The sequence below is a fragment of the Pyrgilauda ruficollis genome, unplaced genomic scaffold (assembly GCF_017590135.1).
Source record: "Pyrgilauda ruficollis isolate IOZ18807 unplaced genomic scaffold, ASM1759013v1 scaffold65, whole genome shotgun sequence".
Taxonomy (NCBI): Eukaryota; Metazoa; Chordata; class Aves; order Passeriformes; family Passeridae; genus Pyrgilauda; species Pyrgilauda ruficollis.
In genome coordinates this window covers 1,998,566-2,011,253 of record NW_024528266.1, presented here as the reverse complement: position 1 = coordinate 2,011,253, position 12,688 = coordinate 1,998,566, and the positions used below count along the sequence as shown (strand labels likewise).

General features: G+C 37.9%; 1 protein-coding gene across 1 annotated transcript in view; it reads right to left on the bottom strand.

The window, feature by feature from the left end:
• Positions 1 to 12,688, bottom strand: part of BMPR1B (bone morphogenetic protein receptor type 1B) — a 184,681-nt gene that overhangs the window by 132,936 nt on the left and 39,057 nt on the right. The window contains exon 2 of the mRNA XM_041484238.1: positions 8,766 to 8,827. The gene's annotated coding sequence lies outside the window, so the exon portion shown is untranslated. The remainder of the gene's footprint in view (positions 1 to 8,765; positions 8,828 to 12,688) is intronic.

Here is a 12,688-nt window from a genome sequence, read left to right as displayed (position 1 = left end):
AGCTACCAGACCCACATCTCTCAAGTGGGGAGAAAGAAACAGACTCCAGAGAGAGCAAAATTTCCTTTCCATCAAACATTTGAGCTAAAGCTAAAGAAAGAAATAAACCAACTGCTCTGATAAGCTTTGTCAGTCAGTGTCTATTCATCTTATTAATTTAACATACTCTCCCTTTTTTGCCCCATGTCTGACAAGTGCAGGGCAGGTAAAGCAGGAGTAGAAGTATGACATGAAATCCAGCAAAGCACCATGCCCATGCTGCTGCAGGCTGACAGAAATGCCCGTGTTTCGGTTGGGCAAAGTTTACAGGGAGAGGCAATATATTTTATTAGACCAACTGATACAGTTGGAAAAAACAGACAAGCTTCTGGGCATAGAAAGCCTTTCCTGAAGGAGGATTTGTTCGTCTGAAGCATCTGTTTTTTCCAACTATATTGGTTCATCTAATAAAAGATATTACCTCTCTGTGCAAACCCTGCCCCCTCACCAGCCTTTGAATATTGTGGCTGTAGCAGCAATACTATTACAATTACTTTAGTACTGATGGTTTGCAGTACAGACTTCTGCATTTGGTCTAACAGGCACCAACTCATTTCACAAAGAAAAGGCTACCATTTTTAAAGACAATAGCTTATTATAGATTATATTCACTGCCAACATGGGCCAGTGTAAAGCTGATGGTGATGAAGGCTAAAAATATCCCCACCCCCAAAATCATTCCAAGTCCTATTACCAATCATCTTGGGAAGTGACACTTTCACATGAACTACATCCTAAAGGGTTTGTCATGAGGATGCACGTTTACATAGCAGAGAGAAAAACACAGAAACCAGTAAAGCCTTTCAAGCACTGTGGGCCTCAAGGAAGGTCTTTGTGCCTTACACACTTTGATGTTCCGAGTCCTTCTGGTGGAAGGGAAGAGGCAGCTGTCTGACCTGCTGCATAGGCAGGCACTGTTGCACAGATACCTGAAAGATCATGTTCAGCTTATTAAGACATACTTTTCGTTCCAAAATCTGCCACTGAGTTTAGCATAAATCTAATTGAAAAGCATTTGTACTGCAAATGAGAAAAATCGGTTCTCGCCCTAAATTTAAAATACACTGTTATTTATTATAAAATGGACCATATTTAGCTACTCTTCACTGCTCTCCCAGGTAAGCAGATTCACTGTAAGAAGGGTGTCAATAAGAAAGCCACAGTTGAATAATTTTTCAGTGAATTACATTTGGTGGACATATGCTATTACTAAGATATAGTCCGAGTTTTATTTCAGAAGTTTACGAAGCAAAATGCAAAACATTTTCCATGACATATCTGAAGAATCGTAGAAATTTTTATTACAGGTTTGTTTGCATTCAAATTACAAATGAATTATCCACATTACTGCTTGACTCAGTGGTGTAAGTACAGATTAACCACATTAATTTCAGTGGAATTTCTCCACAGTTTTGTTTTGCTTTACCACACAAATTGTAATGGATGTGTAATTATTACAAAATTACTTGACATTTTATATATTGTAGTTCATATGTATCAATGACTGCAAAATTGTTTTTCACCACAAAGTGTTTCGTCTCTACAGGATGGTTGATGTTTTGCATTTTTAAAATTAAAATAACAGATAAAAATAAATTTATTTTGTAAGCAGAATTTTTATAAGCTGATCTGGCAAATATTACTGACATATATTTAAAACTTATTAATACATATTTATGAAAATATCAATTACTTTCTTGAACCTTCTTTTGGGGGTAGGAAGAAAGAAGTTTATTTACAGAAATGAACTAATAAAACAACCTACGGCCTGACTGCACACCCAAAATAGGCCAGACTGACCAGAAATGCAATAGCAGAGGACTATAATTTTAAAAAACTATATGGGGGTTGAGAGAAGGGGAAGGAAGAAATTAATTTCTGCACGCTTCAAAAAAGAAAAAAACAATAAGCTAAAATCTGTAGGACTAAGTCCCTACAACTTTCCCCATACAGGGGAATTTTAAGGCAGTGAGTAAGACTTTTTCCTCAAAGCAGAAGTGGTATGATAAGAACTACAGTCTCAAAATACTTTACACATAACATGACTTTGCTTTATAATTACATGCAAAAACAGATGAAGAAAGGCTTGTAACTGATAATTGCCAAAAGGTATTAGTTGTTTTGTTCATGAAAATATTTCTCTACATGCTCTGCACAACAGGAACCATTTGATGAACATCACAGACAGGAGCAATGCAGCCATTCCTCATCTAACTTCTCTTTGCAAGGTTAGTATTGATTTTCTTGGAGCACTTTTCAATCAGCTCACAGCCACACACCTGGTGCATAGACCATCCCCCTGCTTCATAAAGAAGAACAGCACTTAGTTGCTACTTTTTTTTTTCCCCACACAGAGAGCAGAAAATAGAGGTGACTTATTTTAAAATGGAGGAAGAAGGCAATCCAAAAGACACAGGACTGAGATAACAGCATTAATGGATGATGAACTGTCTCGTGGCCACATTACACTCTAAGACTTGTCTGATCTCTAAGTCAGACACAGTGTTGTGTGTTTCTGTTCAGAGCCACAGAAAGGATAGGTTTTCTTTATACCTGATGGGTTTTTTGTGTCAAATGCAGATACTGGAACATACCAGACGTCATGGTTGGTTTGCACAAGTTGTCTAAAAGAAGCTAAAACTCCCACCAAGGTATTTCAGACAGCATGGAATACAACGATCTAAAGGTCCACGCCCCTCTTTGACACCTTTCAGCTGTTTACAGTATTTACAGATAGAGCAAGATAGAAAATTACACATAACAATGAGATTGATGAATTCCTAGCTCTATGTAATGCTCCAGATTCCATGTTAAGTGGCCTCTAAGCCATTCCTGAATGCCAATATATGCAGAGAAACAAGGAAGAAGTCTGCTTGACCTGAACTGGAAAGAACTTTAAAACCTCTATGCACAGTCGGCATAAGAATATTAGGGGGAAAAAAATACAGTAAAATTCTTCATGCAAATTGCCATCTGGGCCAGGAAGCTGAGCACAATACTGTTTTCATCATCTTTAATGATGCACAGTTTAGTTCAGGAGGAGGGGGGAAGGAAATGGGACCAACCTTTGACCAGTATGACAGCAGCATAAGTAATCCCTTATTGCATTATGAAATGATTCATACATGGAGACCTGTTACATTACTGGCCTGTTAACAGTATCACAGCTCCTTACTTGGACTTTTTTTTCATTTTGTTTTACATCAGACAAGCCTACTGCTGTCATTTGTAAAGAACAGAATAGCTGCTACAGTTTTAATATCAAACACAGGAAAAAAATACACAGCAGCTGCTCATATTTTCTAGGAAGTCTGTTATAATAATGATGTCATGGAAAAAGGCTGGAATCTATTAAAATGGGTCAGACAGGCAAGCCATTCAAAGCCTCCAAACAATATGCATATACAAGCTGCACTATGTACCTTACATTAAAATAAAAACATGCAAATAGTGGAGTTCCTTAAAAATATTATTTAGATCAGGCAATTAAGGTAATTTCATAGATTTACTTCAATAAATTCAGTTTACTACTAGAACTACCCAGTAAAGCAAAATACAAAAGCTACAACCAGCTGACTGTCAATTAAGCTCACTTTCACCTATAAAAGCATTTAAATCTATTTTTAAATCACTGGCTCAAGCTACATAGGAACAAAGAAGCTCTCCCAGCAAAAGAGCAGCAGTGAATAGTCTGGAAACTAACAATCCAACTTAGCTTGTGTTTTTCCAGACTCCTCCAAGTCAACTATGTATGACATGAAATTTTGAATATTCTGGGTTACACTGATGAGTTCACAAGTAAAGGGCATATATTACAGATAAAGCTCATCAATCTGAGATCAAGTTAAAAAGACATTCTTAAATCTCTTCCTTTTCAAACCATCAAATAGATTTTGTACCTGCTAATTAAAAAATACCACGTACAAAAACCCAAAATCTTTCCATCAGGTCATCTGAAGAGATCTGTTTGATGACAGCCCTGGTCAGTTTTGCACAAGTAAGATCTACTGCACTCATTATACTCCATACTCTCAACATTAAAACTACATATACTCAACATTAAAACTCCATATACTCAACATTAAATCTACAGCTATCTATTTAAAAAAAAAAATAATAATAAAAAAAAACTTACTATCAGCACTCCAATCCAAAATTCAATCTGCTAAGCAGAATTAAAACCCCAGAAAACAATGACCCAAACTTCACAGACACTTCCACGCTGAGGCCATTAAACACCTCCTGTGCAAATGGGTATGTACGAACAAATCTGAGTTCACACAAGTCTGACTGCCAAATCTGATCCCCACTATCCTGCTCACATTTCCAATCCCAGTAAAAGGAGGAGGTTATGCTTGCACTGAAAGCAGTAGGTTAGGCACACGAGTGTCTCTTGTGCACTTGTCTAAAGACTCAAAAGATTTGAGCCAGGGCACAATAAAATGAGTCGGAATGCCTTATCTTAGGCACCTCACAGTGTTCATAAATTTTCACTTTAAGCTGTTATTGCATGTAATAAAATAGCGTTAACATTTCAGATGAACATTCAGGGCAGCTTATAAACTATTCAGTGATTAATGTCCTTGTCTCATGTTTTCAATTTTCATTGCTAGTGGAGGTCATATGTTATGATGTCAGCTTGAATCTAGATTTCCATTTTAAGCAAATTTAATTTAAATTATGATCCTTATGGTAAAAGACACTTAAAAGTTTCATACTGAGCAAATTTATTCACTCTGCTAATAGGATAGATTTCACATTATGGTGCCACTTACTCACCAAGCAAACACAGTTTGGGTAGATGGTCCCAGACAGTAAAGATGCCATAGGTTGAATGTGAAGGAGCAGAACTCATTTATACCAAGATTTAACAGCATACTTGCCAACCTTGAGTGCAGGGGTTTGCAAGACTCGGCCAATAATAGGAAATTAATCAAATCCCTAGGGCATGATGTAAATTGAATCTGCCAAAAGGATTCAGAAGGAGGAGGAACAGAAGTCTTAAAAGATATCTAAGCTGGAGGAAGGCTTGGGGCATATTTTCCTTAGGAACTTGTGGGATGGAAATGCTTCTTGGGGCCTCTCACTAGTAAGACACTCATCCCTTTATTCTGCCATGCTCATCAGACTGAAGAATTCCTCACCAAATTGCAAAGAGAAGTTTTATGAGACAGCTGAGATCAGAGAGTAGGTGGCCAGTGAAAGGATTGCTCTTCTCTCCTCTGTCCATCCCACCCTTGTTCTCCTTCTATTTCCTTTGGACTATTGCTGCCTTTTTCATGACCCTGTCTGTGACACCAGCGTACACAACTAAACCACTTGAGAGCTACTTCTGTCTTCTTTCTCTCTGGTCCCTGCTCCCCAAAATAAATAGTTCTCAGGTGGTTGTGCTCCCTAAGACAACTATGGGCCCAAGTAACAGATCAATAATCATACTGGTTTCAAGCCCAGGGTGTAGAACAACAATTTTCTGTATGTTGCCATGCCCTTTTCTCATGTACATTGGTTCCATGTGAAACATGAACAAAAAATTATTTCAGATGAAGTTATTAGGTTTTATGTTATGGCTTATTATTATTATTTCTTTTTTCCATAGAAAAAATATTCATGGAATAATAGTAAATAAGTTAAAGTCCTTCTCCAAATAAAACCAAGCTCAAATGGGTTTCTCAGGTATGCAATGCATGGAGCACCAGAATTATTATTGCTGTTTTCTATCATTTATTATTGATTTTTTTTGTCCAGTAATAAATGGTAGTGCAGGTATGTTGTGTTGTGTTTCTATATGTTTTGGCTGTACTAAATCACACGTTGGTTTCCCCCTCTGTTGTAATGGTTCTGCCCTGGTTCTCTCCTCCCTCCCTTGCATTGTCAGTCACCTGTTCTCCTCCCAGTTACCCTACAAACCAACGTATCCTTTCCCTGATCCCTCCCTGGCGCCCTGTCCATCCTCTCTCTCTAGAAGCTTCCAGCCAGGGCGTCAAGTGATTGCTTCATGGGCCAGGGCCCCTCCCTAAAGTTATCCCCATGGGTATTTACCTAAGGTCACTCATCCCTTTCCCCACACCCCTTGTACTCCCATTGGACTGAAGACCGATCCCTCCCATGTTTCCTCCCCTCCTTATAAACCTGTGTAAGCACCTCTCGGGGGTCTTCAGCCGCTGGTTCCCCTGAGGATGTTGTCTCCCTGCTTGGATTCAACAAACCAGGATTTGCCCCAGCTGGAGTCCACTCCTTTCTTCTGCTGAGGGCTGCTGCGTGTCTCGTCCGGAACAAGGCAAGAGCCTTAGCCGCCCTCCTGCCCTGCGAGGTGTGGGAGGCGTCCCTCACTGCTAGCGATGCTGGTACTAGCCCGGACACCCCAAAGGGCTTTTGGACAGACACCGCTTCACAGGTATACAAATTAAATATTTCTACACAGCCTTTGAATTACAACAATTTCTTATATTGGTAAAGCAGCAGCAGAAACAAGTACAACCCACTGGAATTATTTTAATCATGACATAAGGAAGGATATTCAGTATTTATGTAGTTACTAAAATTTCAAAGTTCATTTTGAATTGGTTAAGTGTTTAAAAATTACTGCTAAAGAGTGGCCAATTTACATAGTGCAGCATATGCCAGCTCAAATGTTTTGTATTACACAAGTATAATTCTCAAAACAAGGACGAGTTACGGGAGTTACATGGAGAAAGTATGGACCTACTCATGGGGCTTTTCTGTGTTTAATTTACTAAAGCAATTTTTTTTTTTCCCAAAAACGCTTGAACTGACTAGGAACTTCATATAATCTGCCCAAGGTATTGCCTTCCTCCAGGGAGGGATTTGAAGCACAGAGTAATCCAAAACCCTTCAAAAGGTCTTTAGTGTGAAGCCATAAAGCCATTTACATTTATGCACATGTACAACCAAAAGCCACGTATACATCCACACAATTACATTGGTTCTGTTATTATCTTTGTACTCATTTCAGATTCAGGCAGATAAACAACTAACTAGGATACTGTGGAAGCAGGAATAGCATTTGCTATCATGCAGTTAAATATGGTAAATAGATTACTAACCTTAAAATGTTTTAAAAAACAGTATTTTAAAAAAAGTTCTTTGTTAAAGGAAATATTTTAAAACTCAGCTGAAAACATGTTTGAACAGCTAATAATAAAAATATTCTTTTTCTGCAAGAATGGGAACAAAGATTTGTGACAGAACACAGAAAATTAATAGCATTTTAACAGTCTTAAGAATCCTTATATACCATGTTCCTATATAAAGATGAACCTATAAAAGATTATACTTAGTCCATTTGTTTTGTATATAATATTTGGAATATAACATAGCATTACTATTTTTTTAATGCCTCCATGCAACTTACTGGCATTTCAAGGTTAGCACACCCATTTTTATAAGAAAAGGCTACAACTTTATTTTAAACTTAACAGGCATTCATTCTTTTTCCTTTCAAAATCTAGGTATAAGTAACAAAGCACCAGAGTCATATAAATTTTCTAACACCAAATGCAAATTATGTCGTGAAATTGCGCTAGGAAAAGTTCCAAGAATGTAAACCCAAAGGAACTTCAGCACAATTTCTCAACTTCAGGCTCTTTATGATACTGAGGCAAGGCAACAGAATATGGTACAGTCAGGAAGCTCTGTGTATGGAAAAATGTTTAATTCTCCAATTTCAGCAACTTCTTGTATTGTGTTTATAAGCTCTAAGATGAAATAGATGTACACAAAAAGGAAGAAACTGAAAGGATGGCAAGAGCTCTGTAGATTAAATAGCCCACGGAGTTTTCAGTGGCCTGGAAAAGTGGATTGATGGTTCATAATTTAAAGGACATTGTAGGTTTTGTAAGCATCTATCACATTTCTGTGTTTCTGCATCTTTTATTTGGGGTCGAGTGAACTGGTCACCAGCATTGTCTCAGTCTGCATTAGAAGTAAAAACCACACAACTCCTCTCCTTATGTGATAAGGTAAAACTGCTCACATTTTGCTTTTACGTCAGCTCTGACTATAAGGCTTCACAACATCATCTCCAGCAAAGTGGGAGCTTTCCCATTATGAACTGAGTAATTATTTAATCTTTCAACAATCCTCCTGAAAAGACTCAAATCCTTGTTTCTTAAGCACTAGGCAGGAGTTTTAGCAGATTGTTTAAACAAAGAGCTGATGACTTTTTGCTCTGCAGATCTACTTCTTGTTTACCCCAGGGGAGTCATCAGTCAAAGAACGACAACTTAACTTGCCTGGCATGCTATTATTTAGCAATAACCCCAAGGGAACTAGGGACATTTCCTGCACATGAAGTTTAGGTCTCCCAATGGGTATCTGAAAATATGAGATAGACAATGACAAGCAACCCACACCAGAGCCCTGCTGCCAACACCTGGTGTCTGTGTGCCCATTACCTGCAGCCACTTTCTCAACTGGCTCCCATTTTTCTGTCAGAAGACAATTCTTTACAAATCCCTTCTTGACAGACATCCTAGGTACTAAGCATTCAAAATACTAACATCATTCACACTTGACATCTGTCTTTCAGACATCTGTCTTTCACAAATATCCTGTTTGTATCACTGTGAGCATCTCGAGTGATTTTTTTTTCAGCTTTTCAAAGTGTATTTCATGAAGAGTGAACACTTCTGTGTTTACTTTAGGATGGTGCTTATTAACAACAATGGTCTTTATAAAGAAAGAAAATTATTTAACTCAGTTCTTACCTGTAGAACTCTTAATTTTCAAGAAGTATTCTTATCTCACAGATTAAGTAAAATGATATAATCTATAACAGAGCAGAAAAATATATAAATTACATACAATATTGCACATTTAACATTAGTATTAGAGTTTAGTCACACTTGAGCAAACTGACAGATAAATTTCTAATTATTTTCATGGTGTGGCACATATCAAGCAGCAATTGTACAACATTGCATATACTTACTAATAAAAACCACCTTTTTTTTCCTTTCCCAGTGCTCCTTCTCAGACAAGAAGATGTAAGAATTTTATCTACCTCCATGCATTACTCATAACACTCATGCTGTGGTTAGATAGATTAAATAATTAAGGTCCTGCTGACACAGTATTTCTTGTCACTAAACACCCCAATCAATTGAATTAGGTGCTTTAGGAAAAGGTGCATGACTGGGCTGAGGTGCACTCAACTCCCATCAAACTTCTAATGAGCTCTTCAGTAAAAACATACAAAAAACCCCCCTACTCCCTAAAAGTATGGATCTGATTACATGCCAGTGAAGCCTAATTATAAATTAACACCCTGAACTGCAGCTAAACAAAATACTCTGAGCCTGAGTTTCTACTGACCAAAAAAGGCTCCCTGTCCAAAAAGCAGCAGCCACACTGCAAAAACATTCCAGCCAAGACAGCCCACATTTGTGTGCAACATCTCCCACTGAGGGCAGAAACTATGGGCTCTAACCTTCCATACAAGTTGCTGAAAATGCCATAGGCATCACAGCCAGTTACATCTAATGTTCTTTAATCTGCATCTAGTGCCAGACTTGTGCCAAGTTTTTCATTTATTGTTCACGAATGGCTCTTTGCTGACTTGATTTTACAGAGAGACTGACAGAGTCAGACCAAGAAGTTGTGTTGTAAGAAACAGTCTATATGAATATCTGCAGAACTCAAATAAGCTTTTCTTTCCTGGTTTGGGGTTTTGTTTTGTTGTTGTTTTGTTTTTCTTTTTCAACTAACCTACCTAGGGCCAGCATAAGCTGCCTCTGCTCTAGGAGAATTTTCTGGCATAACCATCACAAAAAATTAATGCCTAGCCTACCTAAACAGCACAGCTCTGAGCCAAAAGCTAGCAGAACAGAACAGCAGCAACACTATTTCACTCTATTTCACTGCTCAAATATCTGAAGGCCACAGTGTTGAGTCTTTGTTCTCTGTGCTGGTTCTCCAAGCTAGACAGGCAACCACAAGCCTCAAATTACACTTCATTGATCCAGGGAAACTGAGGTGGCGTTCAGTTTCAGTTCTGCAACCTGCATGTTGACCTGCCTGTTTGTTGGCCTAAACAATGAGATTTCAGGAAATGAGGCGTTTGCACTTTGTCCAAGTCTTGTTTTCGGAGAGGGGGATCTCTGCCTCAGAGGCCTAGGTTGGTATGGAAGAAAAGCATAACATCTGGACCCAGGCTCTTGGACTGCATTCCTTCCCTGAGAGAGTTTCTGTTTCAAATTCAATATGACCAAAATAAACACAAACCTAGAAATGGGAGGTGGTCTCAACTAGCTTGAATTCTTTTAGCATAATGTTTTTGTTACCTCTGATAAAAGTGGAGGATATATTTAGAAAGAAGACAGATTAGAATAGTTTGTTCAGTAATATTTTACAAACATATATTCCCACATTTGGAAGATTTCATACAGTCCATCAATACAAAACCAAATCCTAACCATTTGCAATAAAAATATATCTTGTAGAAATTTTAAAACTTCACATAACACGACATTAGTAAGATCCACAGTAATGGAGTACCAGCAGTTAAATGTAGAAATAACCTATATGATTAAAAAAAAAAAAAATCTTCAGTTTCTCTATAAAATAAGTAAAACTTTCCGTGCAAACTTCCCATAAATGACATCATAAAGTTGCTCAAATGTGCAATGCAAGAATTCCAATTTGAGACTCAAGCAAAGACCTTTGTTTCTTTCGTGCCATGAGAACAATTCAAAAAATATGCTTATAAACGACCTATCTTAACCCCCCACCCACCACTCAAAAAAACCCCATACAATAGGAATAAATGGCACACAAGACATTTTCAAGAAACAATGCTCACTTCTCTCCTGAAAGTAAGAAACACTATCTCATTGTCCTCATGTATGGCAAATAGAAGCCTAGAGTTGCAGTTATTTGCTTGCAACCATAAAAGAATTGTAATCTGGTGTCTAACTCAATCTGCTGCAGGACTTTTGTATCAGCTTATCTTCCTTTTAAAGTCTGCATAACTTTAAAGTACTGTTGGACTGAAGCCTTGCCTTCTGCCTCCAAGCGACATTTTATTATTTATTCTGGCTAATTGATTTGTCCAGTTCCTTGTCCACATTCAGAAGGCACCTTCTGTTTGGAAAGAAAATCTAGGTTTTCTTTCAGGTTAAGGATACCCACCAGAGCCAAGCAAAGACTGTTTTTTTAAACCGCCAAACACACCTTTTTGTGTGGTTTTGTTTGTTTTAACAAAGACCTTGTCGGCTTTTCTCTTGATTTTGCTTTAATTTAGATAAAAAAGATTTATGCAATTCATGCTCATAACCCAATAGCTACTTCTTGGCAATTTTAAGCTATTTTTATTCAGCAACACCTGAAAAAAAGCCTATGTGGCACAAGTTTATGCGAGTGCTCCACTACAATAAACCAGGATCCTGAAAAGGGCAAAGAGGACAACACGTCATCACATTAGTTTACTTATTGTCTATCACAAACATAGAGGAGAACTCTCCACAATAAAAAACACTGTTGCATGCTCAGTTCAGAAATTTTTCTTGCTCAGAGAGTACCTGAGGTACCCTGCAGTAATTTATTGCAGAGATCCAGCTGTATGTCCCACTAGCAATAGATGGACCGTGCAGAGTAAGTTTCCTTTCCCATTCTTAGGTACCAGATAGGCTTTTATTGTACAATAATGTCTTGGCTTAGTTTTACCTTGTACTTCACAGCACAAGAAAAAGAGACAGTAAAAACAGAACGAATAGAAACCCAGCTGAGACAGTTCCTTCAAAACTAGCAACGAGAAATATTAAGTTTCACCTTCTTATCTAGAATATGTAAATGTTTCAGATTCTGATCTCAGGCTGACTTCCACCAACAAGAGCACTGTGGCTGCCTGGGGAGCTGCCGCTGTCCATCTGCTTTACACTGATATAAGACTGCCATTAGATCTGGGTCATCTCACCTTGGAGTTTGCCACACACATAAATTAAGGGATCACACACAAATGTGGTTATGCTAACTGCAATATAATTTACAGGCAAAAAATATTTTTAGCCATTTCCCTTCCACCCACTGGTTTGAAAACAGTGATTTGTCTACATAAATGAAAGAGGAATTTCTTTATATTTGCTCTTTCCAGTATGTTTACCCACATGTCTATGGAAAATAGAAAAAAAATATACCCATAGTATATAAAGTATCAGAGAATTTTAATAGCTAATAAGGTATTAAAATGCAGAGAATATATTTTCTGCTATTCAAATATTACATATATGTGCACCTAACACTATGGAATCATAGAACATTTTGAGTAAGAAGGGACCTTTAAAAGGTCATTTAGTCCAACCTCCCCACATCAAAAGCTTTATAGCAGTCACATGAATATGCACTGCCTAATAATCACTTTGGTGGGTTCATACATGTTACTATTTGTGAAATGCCTGTGCACATCCTCCCGGATGACAGAAGGATTTAAAAAAGCAGCCGCCAGAAAATTCATGAATAGTGTGATGTGCCAAGCTGCTGCTTGCTCGTAGCCCCTGCACTACTCCCTCATGCTTGCAATCACAAGTCACTGGTATACTGGGCACACTGGCAGGGAGCTGTGCTCTCTTCACTCCAATCAAGCAAGTCCCAGTGGAAAGAACAATTCAGTGTTCCAGCAACTCAACATGGAGCA